Below are 12,421 nucleotides of genomic sequence, written 5' to 3' on the forward strand. Positions count from 1 at the left end.
ATAATTGTAAATAAAAATAAATGCAGTGTCACTTAATAGCTCTTCACAGGTAGGATTTTATACTTTGAATACTTTTGTCTTTCTCCAGATCTCCTGTCTTCTGCTATCTGTAGTCCAGATACCTGGAGCGATCTCTTTCAGGACTCTAGAAGACACCAGTGAAGATTGTTACCTGATGTAGATGCAAGTTGTTCACTTTACAGAAATCTTTTATAGATGGAGGCAGGAAATGTGCAAGGTGAAGGTGACCCTGGCCATTGCAGGAGGACTGGAACTAGCTGATCTTGAAGATCCCTTCCAACCTGAACCATCCTGTGCTTCTATGATAAAACAGTCTTAAACAATGGGACAGTACTTGGGATATTTATTCTTTGCCTTAACATTTTGTCTGGGCGTTTTCCCATTTTTAACAGATGTTCTTTTTCAGTCAGCTTCAGTCTTGACCCTTAACTTTTTTCTGAGTAGTTTCAGTTAATTTTAGAACCCATCAGCATGTGCCTGTTTAGCTGGATTGATCCTTCCATTGTGTGCAACCTTGCACTTGCCTGCAGTGAAATATGTATGCTATCATGTTGCCTTGAATGACAGGTTGATTGCTTATCGTTAAATCATCAAATGGCCTTACAGCTCTTATTTAACAAGAAAACATGCTAGGTAAATGGAGAATTAGAAGAGCACTGAATTACTTGATCGTTGCCTATACGATTTCTTTATTGATCTAAATGTGTGGCAAGTAATAGAAGTATCTTCAGCTATTTCATGTAACTGAAATTGTTGCTAGTGTTTATTCTCCTTATCAAATATACAATTTCATAGTTTCAACTACTATGTGCTTCTTCCTGATTTCATGGTTAACTAAGTGACAAAATTGCTTTGATTACTCTGGTAAATTGCAATTTATCTGTGCAGCTAACTAGGAAGTAGAGTCCCTCAGTATAGTCAAGTCAGTGACATTCAGGAATGCTACTGCACTTGAGCTGTATTGCCAATTTGGCTAAGCTCTTATATTTACTAAAATTTCATCAGTGTTGCTGAGCTATCTAAAGGCTATGGAAACTGTTTTTTTTCTGGAAGCCATTTAAATGGGTGTCTTCATTATAACCTGAGCACGAGAGTACCTATATATACATGCATGAAATTGAACTTGTTCATTTTTTGTCCTTAAATTAGCCTTTGCATTTGGAAGAGCCATACTGAATTAACTTCCTTTGTAGGTGTAGGCTTGGTTATCAAACTCCATGGTTACACATTTTTAATGCAGAAATAAAGCATGCTCCCTTTTGTTTTGATCACGGGACTGTGGTTTCTGTACTTCCTACAGTTGAAGTTTGAGCCTGTATATGCTGGTAGCCTAGAGAATGGGTCATACTTTATGTATCTCCTTTCTCCATGTCAGGATTTCCAGTTATTTCCTGAACAGAAAGGGAATTAAAATATAATCTGAGAAAGGAGCATATTCACTTCTTCAGAAAGAATGGAGTAATGGGATTACTTTTTTTGTCCTCCTAGTTGAGACTGGGGCTAGCTCTGTATTGTTCTTTTATCAGCTCCTCTGAAGAACAAAGCAAAAAGGTGTTTTAGGACCTTATGTCCTTTTGCCTTCTGATTCTTCCTGATAAGTACCATAGCTAACTCAAATCTGAGCATAACTCCTATTTATTTTACCTAATGCTTTAGTGTAAGGTTCATCAATTAACTTGCAGATCAGAGAATGGTTTTTGTCTGTTAATGGAGATGTCAGTTCTTTACCTAGCAAAGACCGAGATAAGCACCATTTAATGGAAATTTGGTCTATATTTTGACGTGAAGATATCTGGTAATACTGAAATTGTCCATGGTCTCTTCAGAACTTACTTGGCTGTAGGAAGGTGTGAGGCGTCTATTACTGTGCATCACTGGCTGAAGGGGGTAAGAGTTTCTATATATAAAATCGGGTCATGCAGTTCTGATGTGCTAAGACACTTGGATCACACAAAGGAAAATTTCCTGGAGATAGGCACAGTGACTTCCACTGTTTTGTGCTCCAGTCCTCCCTCCAGCCCCCCAGATTTGAATAAATCTAGTTTCTGTACTAGGTTCAGGCAGAGGGCAACCTTACTCAGTGTCAGTCTATTCTGTACACTGAAAACTTCTGATACTTACAAATGAAGCTTCCTTTTCATCAAGAGAATAAGCTTAGATCCTTATAACTTTAATAACAGACTTTCCTCCTTTCTTTTAAGATATGGCCTTGCTTCTCTAGTGTATTGTTTTCTTACATGAGGAAGGAGGCTTTTTTGTAATATGAAACAGTTCTATTTCTGGTGTAACACCTGAATCCTGCAAACTGCCTTGTACAGCAACGCCGTTGTCTTTGAATAGTTCATTTTGAATGTGTCAGGCTGTGAGGCGTAATTCTTACAAAATAGCCTGTGCTGTACTTGTGTCAACCTAACCCAACTTTTCCAATGGTTAACGCTCATCTTGAAAAGACTATTCCTTCCTCAACTTCAGGTCATTTGGGGTGAACGCTTTCCTTTGTCATCCTCATGACACTCCACCTACAGACCTAATGAAGGCTTCTGGAAGGAAAACGTGAGGGTGTTACTTCATACAGGTCAAGCTTTTCTCTTTGGCAAAACTAAACAAAGAGCAAGAGTGGCACTATCTGATCAGCCAGCCCATGAATTGAGGCTAACTCGGGAGTTGAAGTGAGAAAAGGGAGCAGAATATTTTGGGGGTGATTTTTCCGTAAGTGATGCAAGTACTTGAACATTCTTGAAACTTGATTGGTGCTGTGAGAGAAGAAAAACAGAAGTACTTGAATGAAACGTGCTTGTTTCGGTCTCTACAAAGCCAGTTAAGGGGTGTTGCCAGCGCCAGCAAAACTCCCAGGAGATGGCGCTGGGACACTGCACGAGATGGCGAGTCTCGCCGCTGAGAACTTCAGCTGCTAGGCTTGGAGGGACAGAAGTGATCTACTTTGTTTTAAACTAATCCACTTTTCACCCCATTTAGCCAAGCTTCATAAAAAAGTTCAGAATGGAGCATTGCTGGACTATTTTCTTGGAAAAATCCTAGTTCTCCAGATCTTTTTTCCTGCTACAATGATGTTACCCATGCACAGGAGCAATCAGCATAAAGCCCTGTCAGAGATGATTTTGTTTCTCAGATCAGGATTCTGAGAAGTAGTATTGGTTTATATGCACTGATGTCTACTGTGAACTGTTCATAAATTTCTGCACCCTAGCATTTCACAAGAGTGTGTTTTTCTTTTCTAACAAAGATAAAGGATACTCCCATTGAAAAATTTACTAGGCAGAGCTGGGGTTCCTCCAAGAGCTAAGAGTACGAGATCAGATTTCTGAAGGAAGAGTTTGTTTCCAAGAGCTGCTTACGAAGTTTCCAGATATTTACAGCTCTTTGCACTGATGGATAAAGTTGGACTTCCCCATTGTTCCCTCACCTCACTCCTGAGATGCTGATGTTAAACAAAATCACTATTCTGCCATAGGGACTTAGAATGCATTTTGCTGTAAGTGCTATAACATTGATTTATTTTGGGGTAATTTATGAGAATAATGAATATTCTATGAAGCAAGCTGTGGCTTACTTTACAACACAAAAATACCAAATTGTACCTTTCCTGCTGTGCACTGAGGCCTCCGTGCGCTCTTGGGTTGCTGCTGAAAGATGAATTCTGAGACTACTCTGGGAACAAAGACAGGTTTTTTGAGTTGACCCAAAAAAACAGCTTTTCCAGTTCATTAAATAACTAGAAGACTTAGGCAAAATGAGCTTGCACCTCTTTCAGTTCATTTTCAACTGTTTGAAGTGTGCTCTGCTCTTAAAAAGGAGTCCTTTTAATCATAGAGAAATTGCTAATTTCATGCATCATTGCTGCTTCATGTCAGATGGAAGAGAGTAGAAAATTCTGACTTACAAAAAGTGGATAAAGGAAAAGCAGCATATGTAGATAAAATCCGTATATTAAACAGCATACGGATTTTAGATCTCCTTAAAGTACCTTACCTCATAGGCAGGTATACTTTATCTTGGAGGCCTCACCTAAAGTGAATAGTTCTGAGTACATGCTTGGAGAAAGCTAGCTGGCTAATTTTGTGTGCATTATTAATCAAGGGAGATTTAGATGTCATCTGTCACCAATAGCCCTTAAATAGGATTTCTGTTTCGACATGTGTTAATGCCTCAAAGCAACACCAGAAATGATTGCACAGGCTCTGTGCAAAACCCCAAATAGTAATTCTCCCCTCAGTGGCCTTTAAAACTCCAGGTGTAGCCAGACAAGGTAGTTGAAAGGTTCTTGGCTGACAGCATGTGCCCATGCGATCTCCTGTTGATTTGGTTGCTCAAAAGATAGAAGCATGGAAGGAAGCTGGCATCAGTGTGTGAGGGTGTTTGTCAGGAGTGAATTACCTCGAAAGCAGTTGACAATGCAGGAATAGAATTTAGTTTCATTTTCTGAAGTCAGAATTACAGTATTTGTTGCTGTACAAATGAGCTTTTTTTCCTTGCTTGTAGGCTTATGATATCCAGGTTTGTGTTCTGGAGAAAATGATTGGTGAAAACAGTCACAGAAATGATGCATTTATATTTCATTACCTCATTAAGAACTTGAAATTTTGAAGCTTAACTGCTTGGTGGCAGCCAGATACATCTGCATGTGGACGCCAATGTGAAAGTTGACTTCCAGGAGAGACTGGCAGCTACTACACAAGTATCTAAAGAAGGAATTTATGGCAGCAGATGCATTTGAAATCGCTGTCCTTACCAGTTTTTAGTTGCTCCCCATATCGCAGTTACAAGATGATACTGTTTAACTTTGGCAGAAAACAGTTTTCAAAAGTTTATTTTACTTCAGGGGGATGCGTGTAACCTCTTGCTCTGCAGGGTAATGTGTGTACTATATTTATCCCATATTACTTATTTTGGTTTGGGTTTTAGGGTTACATGGGAAAGGGGAAAAATATTAAGATGGAAGGTAAAAGTACCTAGACAACATTAACACAATCCAACAAAAATTGTTATCTCCTTCATCTCTTAATGAGACCTGGACAGCAGGATCGTTCAGGACCACATTGTAAAATGAAACACTATAGCTTGAAATTATCTGTGAGGCCACTGAAACTGATGCTGGTCATTTTTACAGTTAACTTTTAAGTCTTGATGTTTATATATTTTCCTAATGTGCATCACTGCCTTTGTTGTCCCTTTCCTAGAGATTAAAAGTGGTGTGCTATGTGCTATTTTATTCAGGTTGACTCTCATTCTTCCTCATGCTCTAAACCAGCTGAGCAACTTGTCTGTGGACTTCAAGGATGCAGTGCCTGACCTAGTCACAAGCATGACAATACCTACTGGTGCTTTATAGCTTGGTAGGAGTGTGCAATGACTTCTGAATTTGACTATCTATATTAATAGCTCTTGAGTTTGTGTCTGGAGTTGTGCTTCTAGCAGTAGGAACTTGAGGTCTGTTTGCCAGTCTTTGATGTGGGGAGCAGAAGCTGGATCTTCAGATAGCTTCACTTACTGAATGTTACTTATCAGTCAGGGATGGGTCACTCTTAATTGCCTGCTGTGGTTCTTCCTTCCTATGGTCTCTGACAGTTTCGATACATTCCAACCCCCGCAGTTCCCCCTTCTTGTTTTTGCAATGCAGTATACACATGTCTTTCAAAAGCTTGGGGTAACATCCGCTGCATACATTGTAATAAGCAAGACACAACGCATATGACGGCAAAGAGAGCAAGCAAAAAGATCAGTCCTCCCTTAGCCAAAGTCATTAGCCACCCAGTTATACCTCAATTAGAGAAAAGCGATGATAGCCAATCTTTATCATCTTCCCTTAACTTCATTACACTGTCTTTTAATTTCCGGATACTGTCATGTATTGATTCTGAGTGGTTTGACAAATTCATGCAAAAATTCCTTCCAAAATTTCATCCCCATGTCCATGTAAGAGGAGAAAATCGATTGCTGCTCTATTTTGCAAAGTTGCATGTCTAATAGTCAACATCAGTGAGCAACGCAGAGCGAGCGGATGCTGTAGCATTAGTTTGTTTAGCAAGCCAACATCCTAATTTATTCAATGTTGCTAAAGCTTGGGCGCTACCTACTCTGGGAGCTAAAAATGAGGAAGTTATTATTTCACCTGGGTTCCAAAACTTTACCTTGTCATCGCAGCTCGGTTGAAAAGCGTGCGTTGACCTTCGAGAACGCAATCCTCGTTTATTCATTATCATGGTGTTGTTGGGGATGAACATGCCTAGGGTCCCTACTGCACACGGGCCGCCCTTTATATGGGATGGCACCCCTTGCCAGGCCCGATCTTGTGGCAACTGAGGCATGGACTCTGTTTCTGGCTACAAACGAAATCCCTCATTGAGTGAGCTTACATGTTTTTATAGTATTCTGCTTAGCAGTTAGTAGCAGTTCCTTTGGTACTTTTCCATCACAAAACAATCTTATTGATCACGCACTCTTTCAGCCAATCACATTACTGTCCACTCACCTTTGATTAATTCTTTCTAAACATAGTTCTTTGCTATCAGAACTCGTTGCATTGTCACGTTCTCTGCTATCACTACTCGTTACACTGTCACTTCCACTTCCCCTTGACTACACATTCTTTATCTTGTCTTAAGCATCCCCCTGTTTCCAAATTTACAGTCCTCAGACATTATCCTGATGCTCTTTCTTCGGTCCCACCCGATGTTCTTTCTCCTGTTCTTTCGCCGGTTCCTCCCAACTTGTCCCGTTCACTTCTCCCGAGGTTTGTGGCTGATGAGAGTCCAGATGTCCGGGCTCTCGTCCAGGTCTACTTGCGCAGCTTCTTGTGCAGAATCCCCCACCTCTCCCCCTTCTTTATAAACGATCAAAACATTGTTAATAGACTTAGCAATCAAACGATTTATACAAGCAATTAAACAAGGAACTGTGATTAAAATATCTATAAAGATTTTTACACAGGCTACTGCGATTTTAGTAATCTTTCAACCATGCACTGATGCCCTATTCTGACAGCCAACTTCCTAGCCAATTCCAGCTACTCTCCACTCACAACATCTGAACTCCTTTAGGTTTTGAATTGCCTCATGGACAGACTCAGAATGATCAGACAGGTTCATGTAACACATTCTATCAAAGTCTTTACAACCATGTCCTTGAGCTAACAGCAAAACATCTATGGCAGCTCCATTTTGAAGGGTAGCATGTTTGACTGAATCGTTACCTGTTGACAGACCACTGCTGTGGGTGAAAAACCTCCGCAGCACAGGCTGGGTTTCTTACCGGCTCTCACCGGGAGGAGCGGACCCCGCGCCGCCCCGCAGCGCGCATCTCGGCGGGCGCAGCGCGTACCCGCGCCTGCCGGAGCACACAGAGGCGAGGGGCGGGCGAGCACCACAGCCTCTGCCCGCGGGCAGACAATGGGGGGAGCCCGCCGGAGCCTGCTGCTGCCGCCGCCGCCGCCCGGGTGAGTGAGGCCGCGGCAGCGGGGGGGTGGAGGCGGCGCGCCCGTGCTCCGCAGCTCCTTGTCCCGCCGCCACCAGGCGCAGCCCCTCTGCCGGAGGGGAGCCCCCCCGCAGCCTCCGCTGGGCTCCCGCGGGAGCGCCGTTTTACTCCCCGCCGTCCAGCCCGCGGTTCGCCCCGTGACGGACGGGATGTGGAGCGTTCAGGTCGTGGGGCAGGTTCACAGCACCTGGATTTGCCGCTGCTTTTTTACTGTTTTTCCACATATCATGCGGGTCATGGGGGGAGAGGCAGGGTTCTCTCTCAGGGTCGATTGGTCCGGGAGCAAAAGGGTCATCTTTGCCTGGCTCATTCGCTGTGGCAGCCTGCCGGCGGGTATCTTCCCACAGATCGATAAGTGCGGGAGGGTGTGTGAGCACTGGGCTCGTAAGGGTTGCTCCCGCGATTCCACCCGCTCCCGGCTGTGCTCCGTAGTCTGTCTGTGCCACCTCGCTGGGGTAAAGGTGCGGCCTCGGCGTTTCGGCACCCGCACTCAATTGCAAGCCGCCGCGGCGCCGTCGGTGTTTTCTGCGGCCAGACAGGGCAATTGGGAGAACGGGCGCGGGTGATAACGCCTCTTCCCTAGATCCATCACCACCCCGTCAGCTCCCCGCTGTGCGGCAGCCGGCGAGGGGAACTGTCCCGCGTTACTGACCTGCCAGGGTGGCACAAGGATGGACACTTGCGATAATGGAATCAATCGGGTTTGGTCCCGATTCCCGAGTCCACTCCACAATTGCAGTCAGCATCGATAAGGGCCATTCTCCATCCCCTCGTCCAGCAAAACTCCAGTGTTCCATCGGGGAGTTCCCACGTCCTGCCGTAGAGCAGATCAAACTCCAGGGTGTGAACAGCACAACCGGTACTTGAGCACCAGTTAGCTTCTGCTCACCGGGAGCCATAAGGCAACTTCTGCAGTGGGACACTCTTTGATCCTTCCCTCAGTTCCCCGAACGTTCCTTTTACGGTGAACTGGCTTTCCGTCCAGATCGTTTGCTGGTCGGTTAGTAATTCCCGACATCTACGCCCCTGCGTCATTTAGGAAGCCTGCAGACGATCTCCCGGGTCCTGTCGGCACGGAGAGCACGGGCTCCTGATGGCTATCAAAGAGCCGTTGCATTGCGCAGCCCGCCGGGCAGGGCGGCTCACTGCCCGCCCCGGGGATGCCACCTTTTGGTCGGGATATTAGCGAGGTCAAATAAAGCCCGTTCTGGGGCCGAGGGCGCGGATTTAGAATGAACGGCTTGCTTGCTTTCGGGCCCGTGGGGGGCGTGTGTGGATCTGACGTTTTCGTGGCGGCCGGAGCTCCTCTGGCCGGATCGACCGCGGCGAGCACTGGGGATCTCTCCTCCATTGCTGGCTGCTGGTTGCCGTTCGCACGGATGCAGCGAGATCCCCGAACTCCGCAGGTTCATCCCAAGGGGTTCCCCTCACTCCTGCGGGTCTGTACCACCGCCCCAGGAAGCGGCTCGTGTGGTCAATGGAGAGTTGTGGGCGCCCGCTGGGGTGGTTCAAAACGCTCTGGGACGCCAATAATCTCCCGATTCTGCTCCCCTCGGGACCATTCGGTCTCCTCCCGTTAGGGAGACTCGCCACGCACATTCCGACTTGGATTCCCCTCGCCACCTGCAATATTTGTCCTGCAAATCTGACACTTCAGCAGGAGCCCCTGGGATGGCGCGAGCAGCAGTGCGGGCATCATCGCCTCCTCCTTTGCGATTTCGGGTTTAATCCAGGGCTGCACAGGTACGGGTTCTGGGGCAAGATCACAACCAAACCCTTCCTCCAGTTCCTCGCTGCCATCACGGTGCCGGGTATCTCCAGCCCACATTGCGGGCTCCGCACAGCGGATTCATTGCCGGATCTGTTCCGCTGAACCCGACGCGGCACTCGGCTCCCCACATCCAATTGTTCCTGCTGAAAACCTGGCTCGGGTTGCAGCATTCTCAGGTTGTTGTTTCACTCGTGAGGTCACCAGCTCCTGCCCTCAAGTTTCCGCCGTTTTCTTCTTCAGGAGTCAGCCAAGTTTTCAACCCTTCGTTTCCCGATTCCAAGGCAAGAGATTCTCCATCGACAATTGTTTCGGGGGCAGGGACTATCTGATTGCCTTTTGCGCGCAAGAGAAACAACCCCAGCACTGCACAAACTATTCCTTTACCTTTCCCATTTTACCTTTTCGCTGACTCCGAAACCGCTGGATCCGCTCCACCACTTCATCGCCATCTCGCCAACATTTCGGGGCCCCTTCTATTCCCGCCGGGGCTGGCGCACACGCCCATCCCCGCAGCAGTTTCTCCCTGGCACACGCCCATCCCCGCAGCAGTTTCTCCCTGGCACACGCCCATCCCCGCAGCAGTTTCTCCCTGGCACACGCCCATCCCCGCAGCAGTTTCTCCCTGGCAATCCCGCGGGCGGCTCCGCAGACTTTTTCTGTTGCGTTCGGAGGTTCCACATTTGGCACAAAATCCCCGCTGGGATCCAGGCAGAGCTCCGAGATCAGAGGGGCTGGGGGCGGCTCGGCTGCATCTCTGATTACCGCCGGCCGCGATCGTGGAGAACTGTCCCGATTCCAGGTTCCGGATTAATAGCGCTGTTTATTGAAGCGACAGAAACACAGACTCGGATTGCCCTTGATACAGTCACTAAGTGCATTAGCGCTAAAATCCAAACCTCGCCAGCGATTAACTGAGTCCATCTAGACAAATAAGCTCGAGGAGGAGACTTCATAGCTGGGACGATTCGGGCCGAGGATGTTGTCAGTTAAAGCAAAGTTACAGCGATTGCTGCAACGGGGATCAAGAAAAAAAGGGGGGTTGGAAAGAAAAAGGAAAGAGAAAAGCTCCGCCAACCTGTTGGGCTGCTGCCGGCTGGAGGGCAGCCGGGGCCGGGAAGCGGTGCTGTAAATCCTGGGCAAAAGGGATTTGCAGTAGCTTGAAAAAAGCGCGTGGGTCTGGTGATGGTCTTAAATTCACAAAGAGAAACCAAACCCGGAGGTGTTTTCACTAAAGGCGGGGGTTCAGAGCAGAGCGAGGGCTCCTTCGCTCCCTCCCGCCGGCAGGCAGCAGGCAGGTAGGGAGGTGCGCGGGGAGCTCCGCAGCCCCAGGGAGGCTCCAGCGAGATCCAAGGGGAGCGCTGCTGCCGACAGCGAGCTCCGGGGCCGGCCCGGCTGGAGGCGACGTGTCCGCAGGCAGCGCCGAGCCGAGGACGGAGCCGAAGCGGCTCGGGAAGGCTCGTGCCGGGTGCTGCTCCCACCGCAGGACGCGGCTGCCGGCTGCGGGCACACGGCGGAGGACGGCGGCCGGGCAGGGCAGGGCCGGAACGGGCCGGGAGAGGCGGCGGGGCCGGGCTGCGGGCCCGAAGGGGGCTGCGGCCGCCGGACACCGGCTCCGCGGAGGCCGCTTCTCGGCCGGGCGGGCGGCGGCCGCGCTCTCCTACCTGGGGCACGCAGCGAGGGGGGAGCCGCCGGAGCCGCGGCAGGGGCCTCGGGCTCCCCTTCCCGCCGCACCGCCCGCCTGCAGCGCGGCCCCGGCCCGGGGGCTCAGGGGGAACGCGGGGCCGGGGCAGCTTCACCCGCACCTTCCACTGGAGCAGCTTGCTCCAAGCCCCTGTGTCCAACCTGGCCTTGAGCACTGCCAGGGATGGGGCAGCCACAGCTTCTCTGGGCACCCTGTGCCAGCGCCTCAGCACCCTCACAGGGAAGAGCTTCTGCCTAAGAGCTCAGCTCAGTCTCCCCTCCGGCAGGGTAAAACCGTTTCCCCTTTTCCTGTCCCTGCAGGCTCCTGTTTAAAGGACGCTCCAGGTTTCTTATCGGCCCCTTCAAGTATTTCGAAGGCTGCTGTAAGGTTTCCGTAGCACCTGTCTAATGTGAACGCTGGCCTGAACTGTAGTGGTAGTTTACCAGAGTATCTGCTTAACTACAAGGTCTCTGGGTGTTATAAATAGTGGCTCAAATAAATTGACTAGAGCCAGGCCAATGAATCAAATCTGTTTATTGAGCAAGCGACGGCAAGCAAAACAGCGCTGGGCGGCCGGGGATTCTCTGCTCCGCCAACGGCACGCACCCCATTTCCCCAAAGTCACTGATTTTATACTCTTCTTTATCCAGTGTACGTGCTACTCTTGGCGTACTCTGCGTTTGGGTGGCCCGTTGATAAGGGGTCTCGTTCGGCCTCCCGGTGGGTCCGGTGGGTGTGAGGAGGAAGGCTCTTTATCTTCTTTTCCATACCTTTAACAGATGCTCGCAGTCTATAAGCCAAATTTCAACGTGCCGAAATTCTCCAGTAACCTTTAAGCAAGTCAAGTAACTCTTAAACAAACAATTTTTTAAGCAAACAAGATGTGATTAACGAACAGGAATTCACTCATCACACACCCACACGCACACCGCTGCCCCAGCGCGGCTGCCCCTGCACGCCCCACAAAACCGACCCGGGGCTGTTCGGAAGCGGGGTGCGCGGGGCGGGGGGTACCTCCTGCATCCCGCTCCTCCTGCTCACCGCCCACGGGGTGGGACGGGGCCGGGGCGGACCAATCAGCGCTCTGCCCACCGGCCAGCTGGCGCCTGTTTAAAGGCGGGGGCGGGGGAGGGGGTGGTGCGCGCCGCAGGGTGTGCGCGTGTGCGTGCGTGTGTGCGTAGCTGGCGTGCGCGGTACCGAGCGCGAGCGCGTGGCCGGGCGGTGCCGTGCCGTGTGAGCGCGGCGGGCGCGTGCGGCGCGCGCTACGTGCCCGTCCTGAGCCGCGGGGACCCCGGCCTGGCCGCGCTGCTGGAGAGCGCCTGGGCTGGATCCGCCGCGCCTGCAGCGCCGCCTGCGCCCCCCCCGCCCGCCGCCGCCCCGGTGCCGCAGTGAGGAGGGACCTGCGCGTCCTGTGCCGAACCCGCACCGCCGGCAGCCTCCGCGCCGCCGCTGGCGGG

The sequence above is a fragment of the Neopsephotus bourkii genome, unplaced genomic scaffold (genome assembly GCF_033783945.1).
Source record: "Neopsephotus bourkii isolate Nb327-2 ecotype Australia unplaced genomic scaffold, CSIRO-AGI_Nbou_v1 NB_1542, whole genome shotgun sequence".
In the NCBI taxonomy this organism is placed as follows: Eukaryota; Metazoa; Chordata; class Aves; order Psittaciformes; family Psittacidae; genus Neopsephotus; species Neopsephotus bourkii.